Below are 17,604 nucleotides of genomic sequence, written 5' to 3'. Positions count from 1 at the left end.
TTTCAGAGGCCTGGGCATGATGTCAGCAGGAACATCTTGGCCTGTTGACATTAAACACTCCTACAGAGAGCAGTCTCAGCCTTGGGCTAGGCAAGCAGTAGTGGAAGGAGAAAGGATGGGGGACTAGGTTGAGCTTGGGAAACCCTCCTTTCTGCATAGAGGGGTCTTGATCCCTGGGACTTCCAGATCTGGAGAATGACACCTTCCTCTGGATATGCTGTGCCGGGGGGGGGGGGGGTTGTCTAGAGGTGCTGCCTGGCTCAGTTTGCCCAGCTCAGGTCCAGCAGTGCTGACCAGCTCAGTTCGCGAGGCTGCCCTGCTCAGGTCAGGTTCAGGGTGACAATTGGTTGAGGCTTGACTTGGGGATATCATTGGAAGCTCAGATTCAGGTTCGGGTGCTGTCTCGGGCTCGATTTAATTTACTGTCTCCGTCCAGATTCGGGGTCTTAATTGTCTCGGGCTTGATTCTGAGCTGTTCCATTTTAGCTCGGGTTCGGAGTATTACCACACTAGATCTTGGGGTACTTCCTAGCCCGGATCCGATCCGGGCGCTGCCCAACTCTTCTGAGTTCTGGGCGGGGTGCTCAGGTTCGGGGCGGCAGAGGAAGCGCGGGCACTGCCCTGGTGTATTGAGGAAGTTCCCCGGAGGAAGCGGGCAGCTGGGAGAACCGGGGACCCTTGCGCGCCAGGCCGGAGGAAGAGGAGCAGGAGGAGGACAGGAGGGGGGAGGAGAAGGGATTGAAGGACGTGGTCACCTGCCCAGGTAGAAGCCACTCCGCCCCGCCACCCTTAGCACAGGGTCCCGGCCTCCCCTACAGACCTCGGCTAGTCCAGGCTGGGCCGCGGCTTCGCTCTGCTGCTGCTGAGCACGGACCCGCCTGGCCCCGGTGTGCGGGACCGGACCCTGGCGAGCACACGCGCACGCCCGGGACGCAGGGAGCGCGGCCGGCAGCGGGGCCGAGCCGGGAGCTCCGCCTCTCCGCTGCACACTTCAACTGGAGGATCAGGGAACCCCGGGACTGCCACCGTGCGCGCCCCCGAAGCGATGCAGAGTCCCTGAGCCTCTGAAATGCGGTAGGTGAGGGAAAGAACAGTTGCACCAAACTCTGAACCCCTGTCCAAACCAACAAGTCTGCTTGGTGGACTCTTTTGTGAAATCGCTCTCCAAATTCTTGGAGATTGTTTTAGGCACCCAAATGTACATTTGAATATATATATATAATCAAGAAGGCTCCCAAAACTTAACCTCACCTAAAAACCATTGAGAAGAGACTTGCTTCTCTAAAAGTCCGTGGAGTAGAAAGAATTGGGAAGGTCGGTCAGCTTCCCATTTTCTTGGGAATGGTTTGAGTTTTGCCTGGCTGACCAAAATTGTGTGCAAAGTAAAGTAAAATTCTCTACTGGGTTTTTTCCACACCTTGGTTCCTTGGTGTCTCCTCTCTCTCTCTCTCTCTCTCTCTCTCTCTCTCTCTCTCTCTCTCTCTCTCTCTCTGGATACGTTTACATTTGAGTAAAAAAGATTTAAATACTTACGAGATATCAGGTGTTTGAAGTGATAAAATTTGTCAGTTGAAATAATTTCACCAAGTCATTTTGTTCTGTCCAAATCAATAATTTTGCTTTAATAGAGTTAGGGAAATTATTTTGCAGTAAAACAAAAAATTGACTTGTATTCTGTATTTGAAATGCTTAAATATGCCAGATTTAATTCTGAAAAGCCTTTAAAATGAAAATTTTAAAAATGTTTTACGTTGGGATTAAAAAGAGGGAGTATATTTTGGGAATATATTTCATCCTTGAGATGTGAAATTGATAGGATATGTTATTTTATTGCTTGGTTTGCATAAAATGTTTCTTTTGTCATTTTAAGGCCAAATTTAATAATTCTACATGTAGGTATGATCCCTCTGGTTTGGTTTGGTTTTTTAAACAAAGACCTTTTAGTAGAACTTACCCAGCGAACCAGGGGGTGGGGGGGATTTAGGAGTTTTCAAAATATAAGGTTTACATTTAGAATTCAGAAGGGTATTCACAGACTGGAATGTGGTTGCTTGTGGCAACTCTGGCTCTATTGGGGAATATTTTGTTATCCCAGGCACCAGTATTTCTTCACTCTGAGTAGTGTCTATATTCCCAGGGGAATTGATATCAACTATAAATAGCTTGTCAGTTTAGACCAGGTGTTGTCGTTCAATGAGGTTTCTTAAAACTTAGAGCGAAAAAAGAAAAGCTTTTTTTTTTTTTTTTTTAAGCTGGGGCTCAATGACTGGGTGTGTGTGTTTTGGACTCCTTAACTAAATCGTGAAAGTCAAGTGCATTTACTGCGGGACGCCTCGCCCCTTCTAGGACCTAGTGGATAGTTAAATTCCAGGTCGTCCAAGTAAAAGTAGGCGGTTTCATCCTTAGATAAAGTTTCAAAAAGACATATTCCCATCGTTCCTTTGACTTCCGGAGAGAACAAAAGTCACTCCCGGAAGGGGCGTGGCCATCCCTCACAGCTATAGTCCATGGGAGACAGGTTTCTAGCTCCCACTGCCATGGAGCCTTTGTGACTGTTCTGTTCTCTTTGCCCAAGCCAAGGTACAACGGCTCAGCTTTGGCTGTTTCCAACTACCCCAGCTGACCTCTTCTACCCTCTACCCTCGTTTGCAGGCTTTTAGCCATTTTCCCTGTTTCTGGATTGGTGTTGTGACAATTGGGTGGGAGAAAAATAACAAACAAAAAACAAAGACAAAAAAACCCCACAGGTTGGATTATTTTTTCTTTTTATGTCAGCAGGCAGAGTCCTAACAAAGATGTAACAGTTTACCTTAGTATCACCATAATCTTCAACCTTGCATTTGAACACTAGGCAAGCGACGTTTTCCTAAGGAATTGCTGCATAAAGACGAACATAATAACTAGGCTGACTGGATTTTATGAAGATTCATGAATTTTGGTATATTTTCAGGGTCATTTTTTATTTGATTATAACTGACAAAAAATGTTAGAGCTTGGATCTGTTTGATGGGTTTTTGTTTTGTTTTGGCTTTGTTATTATTCTTTTAAGAATCAGCTATGGGAGAGAGATGGTTCATCAACTAAGAACATTTAACTGCTCTTGTAGGGGACTGGGGTTCTTTTCCCAGCACTTATACTGAGGCTCACAACCTTTTTCTAACTCTAGTACCTGGGGGCTCCAACTCCCTCTTGTAACATCTACAGGTACTGCATGATCATGAACAACACACACACACACACACACACACACACACACACACACACACCTGCACATAAAGGAGACACTGTTTAAAAAGAAAAGAAAACTGCATAGTGGAGGAGCTGGAAGTAGCAAGGATGTATCTCAGTCAACAGTACTTGCCTAGCATGCACTATGTCCCCAACACCAAACAAATCACTTGTGGCACCACAGACTTATAATGCTAGCACTGGGGAACTGGAGATAGGATCAAAAGTTCAAGGACATCCTCAGGTATTTACCCAGTTTGAGTCCAGCCTGGACTACATGAGACCCTGTCTCAAAAAATAAATGCATAAAAAATAAAAAGAGAATTATGTAACTTTTTCTCTTTTAAAACTCACTGACTGTATTTAAGTGTTGAATTCAATCAAATGGGGTTAAAACCAAAGCTGTGCAAAGGAAGCATGTTTCTTTTGTGCTACAGTCAGCTTAGGAGATCCAAAGTAAGCCTCTCTTTGTCTTTCACTTTGTGGGAAGTTGGGGAGAGAGGAGGGGTGTTGTAGTGGCTGGCTGGGGTGGGGAGAGGACTTTGTAAGGAGGGAAGAACAAAGGGACCCCTGTCCCCCACACAGTCCTGACGCTGGAAGCTGCCCCACATTCCTAGGACAGCTTTCAGGCTTGGGTGGCAACCCAGGTGGAGAGGATGGAGCCTGCTGGAGTAGGCCAGCCAGCTAGGAGAAATAGAGCAGACCCCCGTGTGGCAGACCTGGGTGCTCCCAGTGGAGAGGGAAGGGCTCGGAACAGTTGAGAAAGCCATAGTTCCGGTATTGATGAACTCAGGTGGATTCAGCAAGTCTATAAACAGTATTGAAACACCACCGCGGAGCTCACCATTGCCTTTCTCTGTAGGATTAACTCCACTGAGGGACCTTTGTTCTAGCTGGATCAGCCTCGTGGATCATTCACTTGAGAGTTCCTGTGGCGTTGCTATGGCAATGTCTTAGTGTGATCTAGGTTGATTTTGTCTTTTTACTTCATTTTAATTTAACTGAAAAACGTCCCTCTTCAGACTTAGCATCCCGTCTTCCTGCCCCGTAGTCCTGCTTCCAGGGACCAAGCTTTGCATTTGGGCAGCTGTTCATTTCCTCTTACAAGGCACACTGGCTAGTTGATTTGTGATTCAGTTTCAGCCTGGGATCTGAGAATGGGGAGTGGGTAGAATCCAGAAGCCCATGCCTTCCAGGGATAACAGTCCCATGATTTGGGTGCTTATGAGTTTTCAGCAAGTGTTTACTGATGTTGTCTACTGTCATTCTCGAGTCCACCCTTGGTCATGGCATATCTCCACTCTGAAGACCCATCCAGAGCCCACTGTCCTCCGCCCCCCCCCACCCAGTGCTCCTGCGTTGCCTCCAGGGTTGGCAGCTTCACCAGCTGCCAGCACTAGGACCCCTTGGGTATTCCATGGTTTGAATAGTTTGCCTGTGGCCCCCGAAGGTCTGTGTGCTTGGGTGAAGCCCTCAAAATGGGTGTGGAAAGGCAAAAGGTGGTTGTACCCTTAAGAAGTGGGTCCTAGCTGAGGTGGGGGTGTGGACTATGGAGTATTGTCCTCGGAGGAGATTAGCTTAGTTCATTCAGGGGTCCCCAGTGAAGCAGCCTGGCTCCTGTGTCTGCCTACGCTCTCTTCCTCACTCATGACCCTGACTGTCTTCCTTGCTATTCTGTGGCTCACAGGGCCACACCAGCAGCAGATCAGATGGGATTACCCTATCTTGGACTTTCAAAAAATGCAAGTTCAGTAAACTCTTACCAAGTACTGAGCTTCAGGTATTTTGTTATAGCAACTAAAAGGAAGGAGACCAGTCCACTGCCAATACCATACCATTTCCTTTTTTTTTTCTCTCTCTCTCCCTTTATCCACTCTCTGTTCCTAGGGCAAAACTTTGTTTTGGCATTTATTTTTTGTTTGCACAGAACCTAATATAACTTTCTTCTCAACTTTATGACATAAAACTGAAACCCATTTGACACAAGTTTCCACACAGTCAAAAATACACCATGTTATCTCTCAGTTCCATTTTTCTTCTTTTTTTTTTTAAACCTCCTGAAGCTGTCTCCTGTCTTTCTCCAGGCTGACAAGGGTTCTTCGGTCTGGTAGAACATTTGTTATGAACTGAAGAAGGCCCTTAAGGAGTTTGTTGACTAAATATATGTCTTGGTACTCACTGCACTCTGTTCTGCACTTTGGAAGACTTTGTATAGATCTTAAGCACATTCAGGTCTGTAAGTGGACACGATCTGTTATCATAATCGCTGGGCACATTTCCCGTAAGTTTTTTTTTTTTTTTTTTTATCTCTGTGGTTATTTATTTCCTTATTCCAATAGAACTTCTCTGGTCTCTCCCACTTGATATCGAATCATGCTATGTGAGAGATTGTTTTCACCTCTACTGCAGCAGTTAGACATCACCAATGCTCTGAGAGAGAGAAGAATGGTGATCTGTCTGAAAAACCCAGGCCTGAATTCTTTCAATCACTCTAAGGTGACTATCAAGGACTGTGAACACCACCTCTAGAAAACTGTCTTTGAACCAATGTGGAAAACATGAAGGGTGTCGTTTAGCAAGCAGAGCTCTTCTGAAGGACATGGTGAAACAGCCCTCATTAATTACCCTGCTTACTTCTCTAAGTTTGTAAATCTTACATGGCCCAGAGCATGTCTTTTCCAAGTTAGGGAAATAACAACTAAGTAAGGGTCTGTTGGAAGGATGGGTAGAGAATGGACCAGGAAGGAAACTAATTTTGAAGCATGACTTTTGTCACAACAGTTGGGCAAATTCTTTTCCCAAAGCTTCCAGAGACTGAGGACTGTCCAAGGCAGGCAGACTCAGTTTTCAAAGGTGTTTGTGTACTGCCACCTGGAAGTTGTCTAGGCCCCTGATGCTCAGGTCCATCTTGACATGCTGAGAGTTCTGGGGTGTGGCCTCCTGCCCCATTCTACCTGGAGCCGCAGGAGAGGAATAGGGGGAGATGGTTGTTTTAGAACAGTTCACGGGATAAATAGTACTTTCTTGAAGGGGGTGTGCGTTGGAATTTGTGAGTGGGCTGGGTGTAATGGCTGTTTTGTGTGTTATTAGTAGCAAAGACTAGGTGGTTCAGAAAGTTCACTCCCATTTGGTATGTGTATGTTTGTGTGTGAGAGAGAGACAGAGAGACACAGAGAGAGAGAGAGAGAGGAGAGAGCGTGAGAGAGAGAGACAGAGAGACAGACAGACAGACAGTGGGGTGGGATGGGGGTGATTGTGCAACCAGTTTCCTTCTGTACACCGGTGTTTATATTCATAAAATCTGCCATTGTTGGAATTTTCAGGTGTTTGAGGCTGTCAGTCTATTCTCAGCTGACTGGTACACTCACAGAAGAGGAGCCCATATAAAATAACTCCCAGGGAGAGAGAGCGTGCACCCACCTGCACCCACTTCTACACAAGTCCGCCGGAGCAGTTTCCATCTTTGTGCTCCTTTTTTCACATTATTCTTGGTCCACTGAGATCACACCTCTGGTTCTGTGACTGCTTCTGTGAACCGGCCTTTTTCTCATGAGGACGCAGGCTGCCTTTCTTCTGCAGGAGAGCTCGGGCTATGGTTTCTGGGTGACTGTGGCTTGACATCTGTGCCTTTCAGGCTGCAGCAGAGGGTGACCTGAAGTCTGCCCTTGGGTAAGCCATATGCTGACTGTGTATGTGGTCACTTGCTCAGATCCAAACGAGTCTATCTGCACTGCTGTACTGACCACAGAGAGTCCCAGGACTTGTCACGTACACCCTCTGATACAAACTCCTGGACTGTGCCTTTGGTCAGCAGCCATCTGGGTCTAAAGGGTGGTTCCCTAGGGCCCTTCAGAGCAGCAGAGTTGGCAGGGGCATCCAGGATTCTGACTCTACCATTTCCTTCAATGACTTAGGCTCATGTTATCTCATCTGCAAAATGATCCCGAGCTCCCCTTCCCTGGAGCCCCTGTCCAGTCTCACAGCTGCACTATGCAAAACTGAGCTGCTGGCCTCAGAGGATGAACCCTCTGCAAACAATGATGGGAGAGTGCTGGAACCAAAGATAAAAAGCTGCTGGTCTCCTGGAGACTGAGGAAAGGGTCCTTTTACAAGCAACATGACTTTGCAAGGCCTTGTGCGAGGGTCATGGATACGGAGTGGCTGTTGCCCACTCTATTGAAGTAAGCTTTCTACACATTAAGGATGAGTGTGTTTATCATCAACAAGCACTCTCTCTCTCTCTCTCTCTCTCTCTCTCTCTCTCTCTCTCTCTCCCCGTGTGTGTGTGTGTGTGTGTGTGTGTGTGTGTGTGTGTGTGTGTGTGGTGTCTATACAAGTTCAATACATGTGTGTGCAAATATGTAGAAACAACCTTGGGTGTCATTCCTCAAATGCTGGTCATCTTGAGGTTTTTTTTGTTGTTGTTGTTTTGTTTTGTTTTCATTTTGTTAAGATTTCTTTATTTTATATGCATGTGTATCTGAGTGCATGTATGTGTATTACATGCATGCAGATGCCTGTGGACCCCCCATGGCTCCACCCCCCAATGGGCGTGGTCAGTGCCACAGAAGGGGACAAAGTATCTCACTACAGAAGAGGGTGTTGGATTTCCTAAAACTGAGATTTCAGGTGCCTGTGAACCACCCAATATGGATGCTGAGAACAGAACCTGGGTCTTCTGCAAGAACAACAAGTGCTCTTAGCCAGTGAGCCATCGCTCCACCCCAGTCCTGTTTTATGATCACTGGTCTGGAGCTCAACAAATAGGCTAGGCTGGCTGGCAAGTGAGACCCAGGAACCCTCCTGTCCTTCTCCCTCCGCAGTACTGAGGCTGTAAGTTTGGGCTACCAGATCCAGCGTTTTTACGTGAGTTTTTTTGGGACTGGACTTCATCCTCATGCTTTGGCATACTCATATTGACTGAGTCATCTTCTCAGCCTTTTAGACACTCATCTATCTATCGGTCATCTGCCTGTCTGTCTGTCCATCCATCTATCTTCCTACCTACCTATCAGGGATGTTTTGAACACAGCAGAGCAGATATTTGGGACAAAACGTACTACCTTTTAATAAAAAAGAAAATCTATAACCTCCAAGTTTTGTCTCAGTAGGAGGAACTTCTGAGAGGGAGAACTATATAGAGCTTACAGACTGTCCCTCGAGGTATACTCATACAGTGTCAATCATGGCTTCTCTTCCCACCATGTTAGTCTCGGGGTGGGCATGCATGCTTCCCAGAAGCTGAGAAGGCTTCCCTCTAGCTTCTCTGTCAATGATGTTCAACATGTAGCATGTAGCCATGTACATTTCAACTAAACGTAAACAATTCTGAACTACACTGCCCATCTTGCAAGGGCCTTGTAGCTAATGGCTCTGTGTCAGCGTAGCTAAGCATTTCCAGGGTGAAAGGACTACTGGACCCTAAGTTAGACTTGAGTCCTCCCTAGTGAGGAGAGGATACTTGGGTAGCCTGGAAGTGGGAGGAGCTTTTGCCGCCATGCCTTGCTGTGAACACTGCTGCCCATGCTAAGTCCATCATGAGTAGCACTTGCTACTTTCCCATTGTAGGAACAGGCTCCCCACTACAAATACTGTGGAAAAAAAAAAAAAAAAAAAAAAAAACTTCAAGAGGGAAGGGTTTATCTCAGCTTTTATTTACTCCCTTATACTCCCTTCACTGGGGGAAGTGAAGCCAGAACAGAAACCATGGAGGAATGCTGCTTGTTGCTTGCTGCTTTGTTCGCAGTTCACGCTCAGCTGGCTTTCTTATGTAACCCAGGCCCACCTTCCTAGGGCCGATGCCACCACAATACGCTGGTCCCACCTGAATTAACAGTTAAGAGCATCCTCCACAGACATGCCCACAGAGCAAACTAGACCAGGGAATCCCTCAGTCCTTGAGGGTCTCCTGTCACATGACTCCAGTCTGTATCAGGTTGACAGTTAAAGCTAACTAAGTCACCCTCTCAAAGAGACCTTAGCCCAGATCAGAGCGGACCTAGGGGCATAACTCTCGCCCCTACACACACAGAAAGGGTGAGAGGGAGACTAACTGGAAACAGTGTGAACTTTGGAAACCCCAAAGCCTACCCCCAGTGAGCACACCTCCTCTGTCAAAACCAGACAACACCTAATCCTTCCCAAATAGTTCCACCAACTGGAGACCAGCCATTCAAACGTGTGTGCCTATGGGGGCCATCTTCATTCAAACCAGCACACCCACCTTCACACACACCTTACCCATCTCTAGATTATGGTGCTGCACCTTACCCATCTCTAGATTACCTACGAGGTGAGGCTTAACTCATAATGAATGCTGTGTAAATGTGTAAATGTATGGTGCTGTCAGGGAACCAAGACACGAAGGACAGTGTGTGTGCGCATATTCAGGACAGACCGAGTGGGTGTCTTTCAATGCTATGTCTGAGGCTGGGTCAATGTTCAGGAAGCTGCGGCTGTGAGGGCTACATGTTCACTGAACCAAGCTCTCTGTTTAATTTGAGAAAGTGAGAATTTATTACAGTTGTCAGCCGTGGGGTCCTTATGTGTAAGACTTCAGCAAGGCAACCACTGGGCCAGTTCTGTTTCCTTATGACTCATAAGTAGCATGCCGCTGAATGGACCATACGCGCACCCCTGCTTGTGGGTCAGAGTGTAAGCTCTCAGCGGCTGCTCCAGTGCTGGGCCTGCCTGCTGCCCTGCTCCCCACCGTAATGACCATAGACCCTACCAATCTGGCACTGAAAGCCCCAATAACCGTTTTCATTTCTAAGTTGCCTTGGTCACAGTGTCTTTGCAGCAACAGAAAAGTAAGACAACAGGCATGTTCTGCGTTAAGGGCTCAAGCAGCTACAGATCTGGGCGCTGCATGATGTGGGGTGTAGCCGTGAGCCGATCCAGCAGTCCACAGCTCTCCTCCCCATCCTCTGGCTGTCTCCTTTCCAACCCCTCTTTCCATGATGCTCCCTGACCCTTGGGACAGGGTACAGTGATGGCAGAAACAACCCATTTAGGGCAGAACACTCACAGAACTTATTTTTTTGTTTTGTTTTGTTTATAAGAGGATTTGGGGTTTGGGGGAGATCCTTGGTATTTGTTCAGCTCTCTGGGGCTTTAAAAATAAAAAAAAAATTAAGGTCTTGGGTGGAGCTCGGTGATAAAGCACATGCCTAAAATGCATGAGGTCTTGGGTTTTTAATCTCTGGTATTACACACATGCCGCATGCATACATATAGCCAAACACATGCACACACACACACACACAGAGAGAGAGAGAGAGAGAGAGAGAGAGAGAGAGAGAGAGAGAGAGAACCAGTGTTGTGCAAAGAGAGATTGTATCCCTTGTGGTAAACTGTAAAGGCCATGTTGAGCAGGTAGCCCCTTTCTGCTCTTTTGAATACACAAAAGCAAGATTATTTGCTGGAACATAACCCCATTTGCTACCATGAGATCTGAGAGCAACTAGAAGGGCCAGAGCACCAATAGGTTCTTTGGTGGACAGAGTGAGTGGAACCTGGGGCTGTCACAGGGACTGGGCCCCCTCACGTTGGGCCCTGTGAATCCCCTCAGGATCCAGCCCCTCCACCTGCTCACTTGGTGTAGTGGGAGCTTTTCTGTCCTTCCTGCCAGTCCCGAAACTGCTTATATAATAATCATTCAGAGGCTATATATTCATTAAAATAGTTTGGCGGATGGCTCAGGCTAACTCTTACATTTATTATTTAATATTTTTTCTTATTTTACGTATTGATCACAGTTCCCTCCCTCCCCCCCCATCCTCCCATACCCCTCATTGACCTTCCCAACCCATCTCCCATCCACTCCCCAGAGAGAGTAAGGCTTTCCATGAGGGAATGTCAAGTCATTTGGGGTAGGGCCTAGGCCCTCCCCATGTCTCTCCATGGGGAATGTGCTCCTGAAGTCTGTTCCTGCATTAGGGATACATCCTGGTTCCATTGTCAGAGGGCCCTTAGGCTGCCCAGGCCTCCTGAGACCCACATTCAGGGAGTCTGGGTTGGTCCTATGATGCTTTCCCAGCTATCAGTCTGGTGGCCCATGAGCTCCCCTTGTCAGCCGTTTCTGTGGGATTCCCCAGCCTGGTCTTGACCCCTTTGCTCATCACTCCTCCCTCTCTGCAACTGGATTCCAGGAGCTTGGCTCAGTGTTTAGCTGTGGGTGTCTGCTTCTGCTTCCATCAGCTACTGGATGAAGGCTCTAGGGTGGCATATAAGGTAGTGATCAATCTCATTATTTGGGAAGGGCATTTAAGATATTAGCTCTTACATTTAAATTAACCCATTTCTATTCATCTGTATATTGCCGCATGGCCTTGGCATTACCTCATTTTCTACATGTCTTGCTTCCTCAGCAGCTGCTGGTGTCTTCTCCCAGCTCTGCCTCTTTTCTCCCTGTATCTCTGTTTGGATTTCCCGCCTAACTATATTCTGCCTTGCCATAGGCCAAAGCAGCTTTATTCATCAACCAATAAAGGCAAACCCATAGTCTCAGGGTATAGGACTTCCCACATCAGTCTGGTGAGAGGCTGCCTCTAGAATTCCTGTGCTGTGTAATTTGGGAAAAGATAAAACACCACAAGAGGTGTTGCTCTGAGGGGCTCTGCAGATTAGGCAACTTCCTCCCTCCCATGAATCAGCCTGGTGCCAGGAAGTGCAGCAGCCTGGGCTGCCCCAGTTTACCACCCCTCCCCCCTCCCCCACCCCTCCCCCCATCATCACTGGGCTCTGCCCTCCCAGCACCATCAATGACGCTCTTGACAAAACCTGTGTGTATCTAAGGAATTTTAAGAGTGTGTGGAGGAATTTTAACTGAAAGGGTATACTGGTTATTTTTCTCACTGCTGGGACAAGAATACCCCCCCCCCCCCGCCTCAAAAAGGGCAGCTTAAAAAGGGAAGGGCTGATTTTGCCTCACAATTTAAGGATCCAGTCCATCATGGCTGGGAGCACGTGGCGGTGGGAGCTTGAGGCCACTGGCGTATTGCATCTTCAGTCAGGAGTCAGGGAGCGACAAATGCGACACAGTCTGATTTCCCCTTTTTATTCAGTCTGGGACCCCACCCGACAGAGTGGTGTCGCCCATGGTAAGGATGGATTGTCTCCCCTCAACCTGGAGAATCCCTTACAGATGGGCCCAGAGATTTGTTTCCATGGTGACTCTGAATCCATCAAGTTGTGATGAACCGTGGTGACTATTTGCCTGAATGCTGGCCTTCCATAGGACTTCCTTGGAACCCCAGAGGAAATGTGAATACTTATCTCTGACTACCCCCCTCCAATTGGCAGCTGTGTGGCTGTCCTATCATTTCAGGAGTCACTTGAGAGGCTCTGCCTCCTTATAGAGATCAGAGTACCAGAATGAGGTACTCTCTACTCAGGCTGCCTGCTGGTCTTGCCTGAGAGATGTTCAAGAAATATAATTTCTAGTCCCAGCCCATAGGAATTTAAAGAGTCTGTAGGACTTGGGACACTACCATTGGTATGTTAGGGAGAATGCCAAACCCCCCGACATGTAGCGGAGCATTGCGGAACTTATTGGTGCCATGGAGCGGACCCAGCAACACTGGTACCTCTGCAGGCTTCAGTGGGCTCTGTCTGAATTCCTAAGAACTACCAGAGGCTTTGAAGCAGTTATTTAGAAGGTAGGCAGCCCTTCTCACCCTCTGATCAAGACAGGGTGACTCTCTATACAATATATTCCAAGCTCTAAAATTTCTTTCTGCTCAGCCCTGAGCCCAGCTAGACCACCTTCTCCTGGGTTATTTGTAGACACTGCCCACTGAGTCCAACCAGAAGCCATGTTGCTATGCTGTGTTTGAGCAAGCAGGAGTGACCAGATCAAGCAAATTAGCATATTCATGGCCTCAAAGATTCACATATTCCACAGATCCCAAGACCACCACTCCCTGTCTTCTGGCCACGTCCCCCCACCCCGGTAACCACCATTCTGTTCTCGTTTCTTTGAGTTGCTCTAGACTTCACATCTGTTTCCTGGACCTTTCTCGGGGAGATGTGAGCAAATGTCTGCTTACCCCAAAGAAACCATTTAGAAAAAGTCTAGCTTGGTGAGTTAGAGTTTATTGGCACGGGGGAGGGGGGTGGCAGGATAGGGGTGACCAATAGAAGTACAGATGGTTCAAAGGCATCTGTTTCACGGAAAAGCTCACAAGGCTGCATCCCTGGAAACCCCCCTGCCCTGCTTGCGGGCTGCTCCCAAGAGGACTGTCCCTTCCCCAACTTTTCTTCCCTTACATTTTATGAGCCTCTTCCTCCAGGAGGGAGTGTTTCTGTTCTGAGGAAAGAGTCACGGGACTCATTTCCTGTCCCCAAGGTCCATGTATTTCTTTGTTGTTGCTAATGGTAGAGTCCTCTTCTTTTTCATACCTACACAGCACAGTCACAATGCCTACCATAATTTTTTAGCCACTCACCCTCTACTGATCCATCAGTGGGCCCTTAGGCTTGCTCTGCTTCTTGGCTATTGTGGTAGTATTTCAGCAAACATATATTTCAAATCCCTGAGATGCATGCCCAGAAGTGGGAGTTGGTTCTATTTTCAGCCGAGGTCAGGTCATTTACTTTTCCTTTAGTCTTGGGGTTAAGATGTTCCTTTTAGCCCTAGAGATGAGGACTCTCGTTTTGTTTCAGAAAATGTACTTCTAACTTAAACATGCATTCTACGCCTCTATTTAACTCTGTATCTTGGAGATATCAGTGTTACTACTTTGGATCTTCTTTGGCTTTTAGGATTTCTTTAAAGTTCTGTCCCTCTTTTCTCAAGCTATTGCCTCCTTTGTGGGCCCCCTGCAGACTCAACATCTGTCCTCCTGCAGACTCAACATCTGTCCTCTTTGCTGCCATTTATTTTCTGGGTTTTTTTGTTTGTTTGTTTGTTTGTTGTTTTGTTTTTTGTTTTGTTTTAATTTTTTTGTTTTCTGAGACAGGGTTTCTCTGTAGTTTTGGAGGCTATCCTGGAACTAGCTCTTGTAGACCAGGCTGGTCTCAAACTCAGAGATCCACCTGCCTCTGCTCCCCGAGTGCTGGGATTAAAGGCGTGTGCCACCACCGTCCAGTTTATTTTATGATTTTTATCCCTCTGCATACAAACCCAGTCAGCTGATCCCCAGTACCTTTTCATCCCTGCCTCTCTTTCCCCTGACAGACAACTGTGGTTTAAAAGTCTTTGTTCAGTTACCTTCTTTGGGTATCTGTATAAGTAAATTATTTTTAGAGCACAACAAAATTAAACCATATATCCATAATGAAAAATCACCTGGAAATGGAATATTTTATATAATATGTGAGTAAAAAAAAAAAAAAAAAAAAAAAAAAAAAAAACCAAACTCAAAAGAACTCTTAAAATATTTTGACTAACCATAAAAATGAAAATTTATTAATTGGCTCAGCACTTGTTTGCAGAGGACCCAGGTTTGATTTCCAACACCGTTCTGACAGCTCACAACTCAGATATCTGCTGTCCTCCTCTGACATCCATGGGTACCAGACACACGCGTGGTGCGTATACAAATACGTAGGCAAAATATTCGCACACAGAAACAATACTTTAAAAAAAAAATGAAAATACAGCCTACCAGCATGTTGAGAATGATCAAGAGTAATGCTTAGAGGGAACGTCTAACACCTAGCCCATTGCTATGACAAAATTCCTGAGACTCAGTATGTTACAAAGAATAGGAGTTGAAGTTGGCCAGTAGCTCAGGGTTTAAACACACACGTTCAGTTCAGGCAGCCACCTCAGGGGAACACCTCACAGTTACACAGTACTGGCAGGTGGCACCATGTGGTAAAAGAATGTGACAAAATAATGGCTGTGAAGGGGACCAAAGTAGTGGCATGACCTTGCTTTGTAGCAATCTACTGTCAAAGTTACTAACCCAGTCCACTGAGGCTTAACTGATTTCTCTTAGCCATCAATCTTGTCCAAGGTCGGTGCCCCAGTGAACTGGCCCCTCATACCAGGCCCACCTCTTAAAAATTCTGCCACGTGAATATGCCACACCCCGGCAAGGCTTCCAGCACATGAATCTTGGAGTGGCACACCCAAACCATGACGATGTTTCAGATAAAAGAAGCGTGTCAAGTCAGTCCTCTGTAATCAGGGAGTACGGTGCTCTGTGGAGTTAGAGTAATCTTAAACCACAATGGTGAAAACTTTGAAACCAAAAGTAGGAAGCTGTAAACAAAATTAACGAAACCCACTTCGAGCCTTTAAAATTATCAACAGAATTATTAAACAGTCAGACGTGTGTGTGTGTGTATGTATACATATATATATATATATATATATATATATATATATATGAGAAGAAAATTTGGTATACCCCAGATTTGGAACTTGGTTTTAACCAGGATGTATATGGGAACTATGTACCATGCTTGCCAGGAATTACCGTGTCCACTGGCCCTGGTGGGTTTTTGTGTGGGATCTCTGCCTTCCAACTCGAGCTTCATTTTGAATATGAAATTAACAAGCAGCCTGTCCTGGGGCCTCTCACTTCTGCTTTCTGTCTTGCCTTGCTTACTGACACTTTGAGGAAAAGCCACTTCCCTAGTGACAGACAGCAGTCAACAGCAGGCAACCTCTGCCGTTCTCTGCCTGCTGTCCATTGCAGCCATCCTCATCTTCAAGCCCACCAGCTTGGTGCTGTCTGCGCTCCATGCCACCTGGCGCCTGGGAGCCCAGGTCTTCTGTGAGTCCAAGAAGGTAAGTCAGACCTGCAGCAATCAACAATGTGACCCCGGGCTCTCTGCACCATGGACGGGCATGCATAGGAGGGCACGCCAGTTTCTGAGTGCTAGCTACGTTCGTTTGTCTTGAGCTGTGAGGACTTGACAATAACTGTAGTTCTCATGTGACAAAACTGTGTTTCTCCCCTGCGTACAAAACCTTTGCCACTTTCTTTGAGCTTTGGGGAAAATTTGTGTATTTAGATACAGTTGTGAAGTCTCAGGAGTCCATCATAATTTCCTAGAGTATTTTATAATCATGAATTTCAAAAAAATCTGGGTTTCCTCAAGAAGGCATGGCGTGTCCTTTGTGTCTGACTTGGGTTGTTTGGCTTTGCTGGAGGCCTTGAGGCCCTGTCTAGATTGTCCTTATGAGGTAGGCAGATGGGGAAGTAAAAATAGTGCCTAGACTCCAGCAGCTTTAGCCAGGCCTCCATGTCCTAGACGGAAGTGGAGTGTGCTCATCACAATGTCCGCTGTGGCCTCTACCCTGGACATTTCACTGGGGTTCTCTGGGGTGGGACCTTTTGGAGCTTGAGATGGGCACTAGAGGAATAATATAACTTACCTGTTCACCTGTCCTAGTTGCTTTGCTCCAAGATGATGGCAGTGAAAGCTAGAAGACATTTTCTATCATGAAATGTCTGGTACTTAGTCAGTTGTTGGTATTTTATGTGTGAGTGTATGTGGTATGTGTATGTGTGTATATGTATATGCCTGTATGTATGGTGTGTGTGTGTGTGTGTGAGAGAGAGAGAGAGAGAGAGAGAGAGAGGGAGAGAGACAGAAAGAGGGAGAGAGGTGTATGTATGTATGTATGTATGTGTATATATACATACATACATACAGTGTGTGTGTGTGTGTGTGTGTGTGTATGTCAGAAGAAAACCCTAAGTAAACGTCAGCCTCTGTTGCTCAGTGCTGCATATACAGGCTTGCTGGCCCACAAGCTCCGGTGATTTCTCCTGTCTCTACTTTCCATTTTACAGTAAGGCACTGGAATTCATGACGTGCGCTTCCACGCAAGTGGAGAGTGGCTGGGGTGGTTCCCCTGGTTGGCTTCTCTGCTGTGCCGAGGGGCTGTTGAGTTTTCTCTAGCTGCCTGGCCAGTCCTGGGGGACTCTGGTCTACCTGCTTCCCTCTCAGGCAATGTCCCTGCTGGCTTCTGGCAGAAGTTTCCGAGCTTCCTACTGAAAGCTCACAAAGAGAGCCGCTTGTACCAATGTCCCGTTCTTTGGCCTCCTTGCTGCATCTTTGCTAGTCATAGTGTGGGAAGTCTGCACCCTGAGAACACAGCGGCTCAACCTGAGAGCTCTCTTCTCCTTGCTGCAGGAGTGGCAGGGCAGGCCACGTCAGCCAGTTAGCAGAAGATGCAAAAAGCACCCTGAGAACCAGGTTATGTGCAGTCCTGGCTGGATCCTGGCGCCTTTCATTCCAGAACTTTCTCTCCTTTCATGTTGCCAGGGAAACCAGTGCATCCATGTTCTCTTTGGCATGGCACTGGCTGACTAGCTCGTGGTGTCAGTTTAGCAGGTCTGTCCGATGGAGCTGAGACTGAGATTGGAGAATTAAGTGCACCAGAGGCTGGGGAGACAGCTTAGTTGGTGAAGT

The 17,604-nt window shown here is 46.8% G+C and overlaps 1 protein-coding gene across 2 annotated transcripts in view; it reads left to right on the top strand.

Moving 5' to 3' along the window:
* Positions 1–719: 719 nt before the first annotated feature.
* Positions 720–17,604, top strand: part of Syk (spleen associated tyrosine kinase) — a 75,406-nt gene continuing 58,521 nt past the window's right edge. Inside the window, exon 1 of one of the 2 annotated variants that reach the window (XM_051194279.1) lies at positions 720–1,074. The gene's annotated coding sequence lies outside the window, so the exon portion shown is untranslated. Of the gene's footprint in view, positions 1,075–15,687; positions 15,971–17,604 lie in introns of those variants that run through there. The other variant, XM_051194278.1, reaches the window with a different exon arrangement.

Source organism: Phodopus roborovskii, unplaced genomic scaffold, assembly GCF_943737965.1.
Source record: "Phodopus roborovskii unplaced genomic scaffold, PHOROB, whole genome shotgun sequence".
Classification (NCBI taxonomy): domain Eukaryota; kingdom Metazoa; phylum Chordata; class Mammalia; order Rodentia; family Cricetidae; genus Phodopus; species Phodopus roborovskii.
This window is presented reverse-complemented; position numbering and strand designations above follow the sequence as displayed.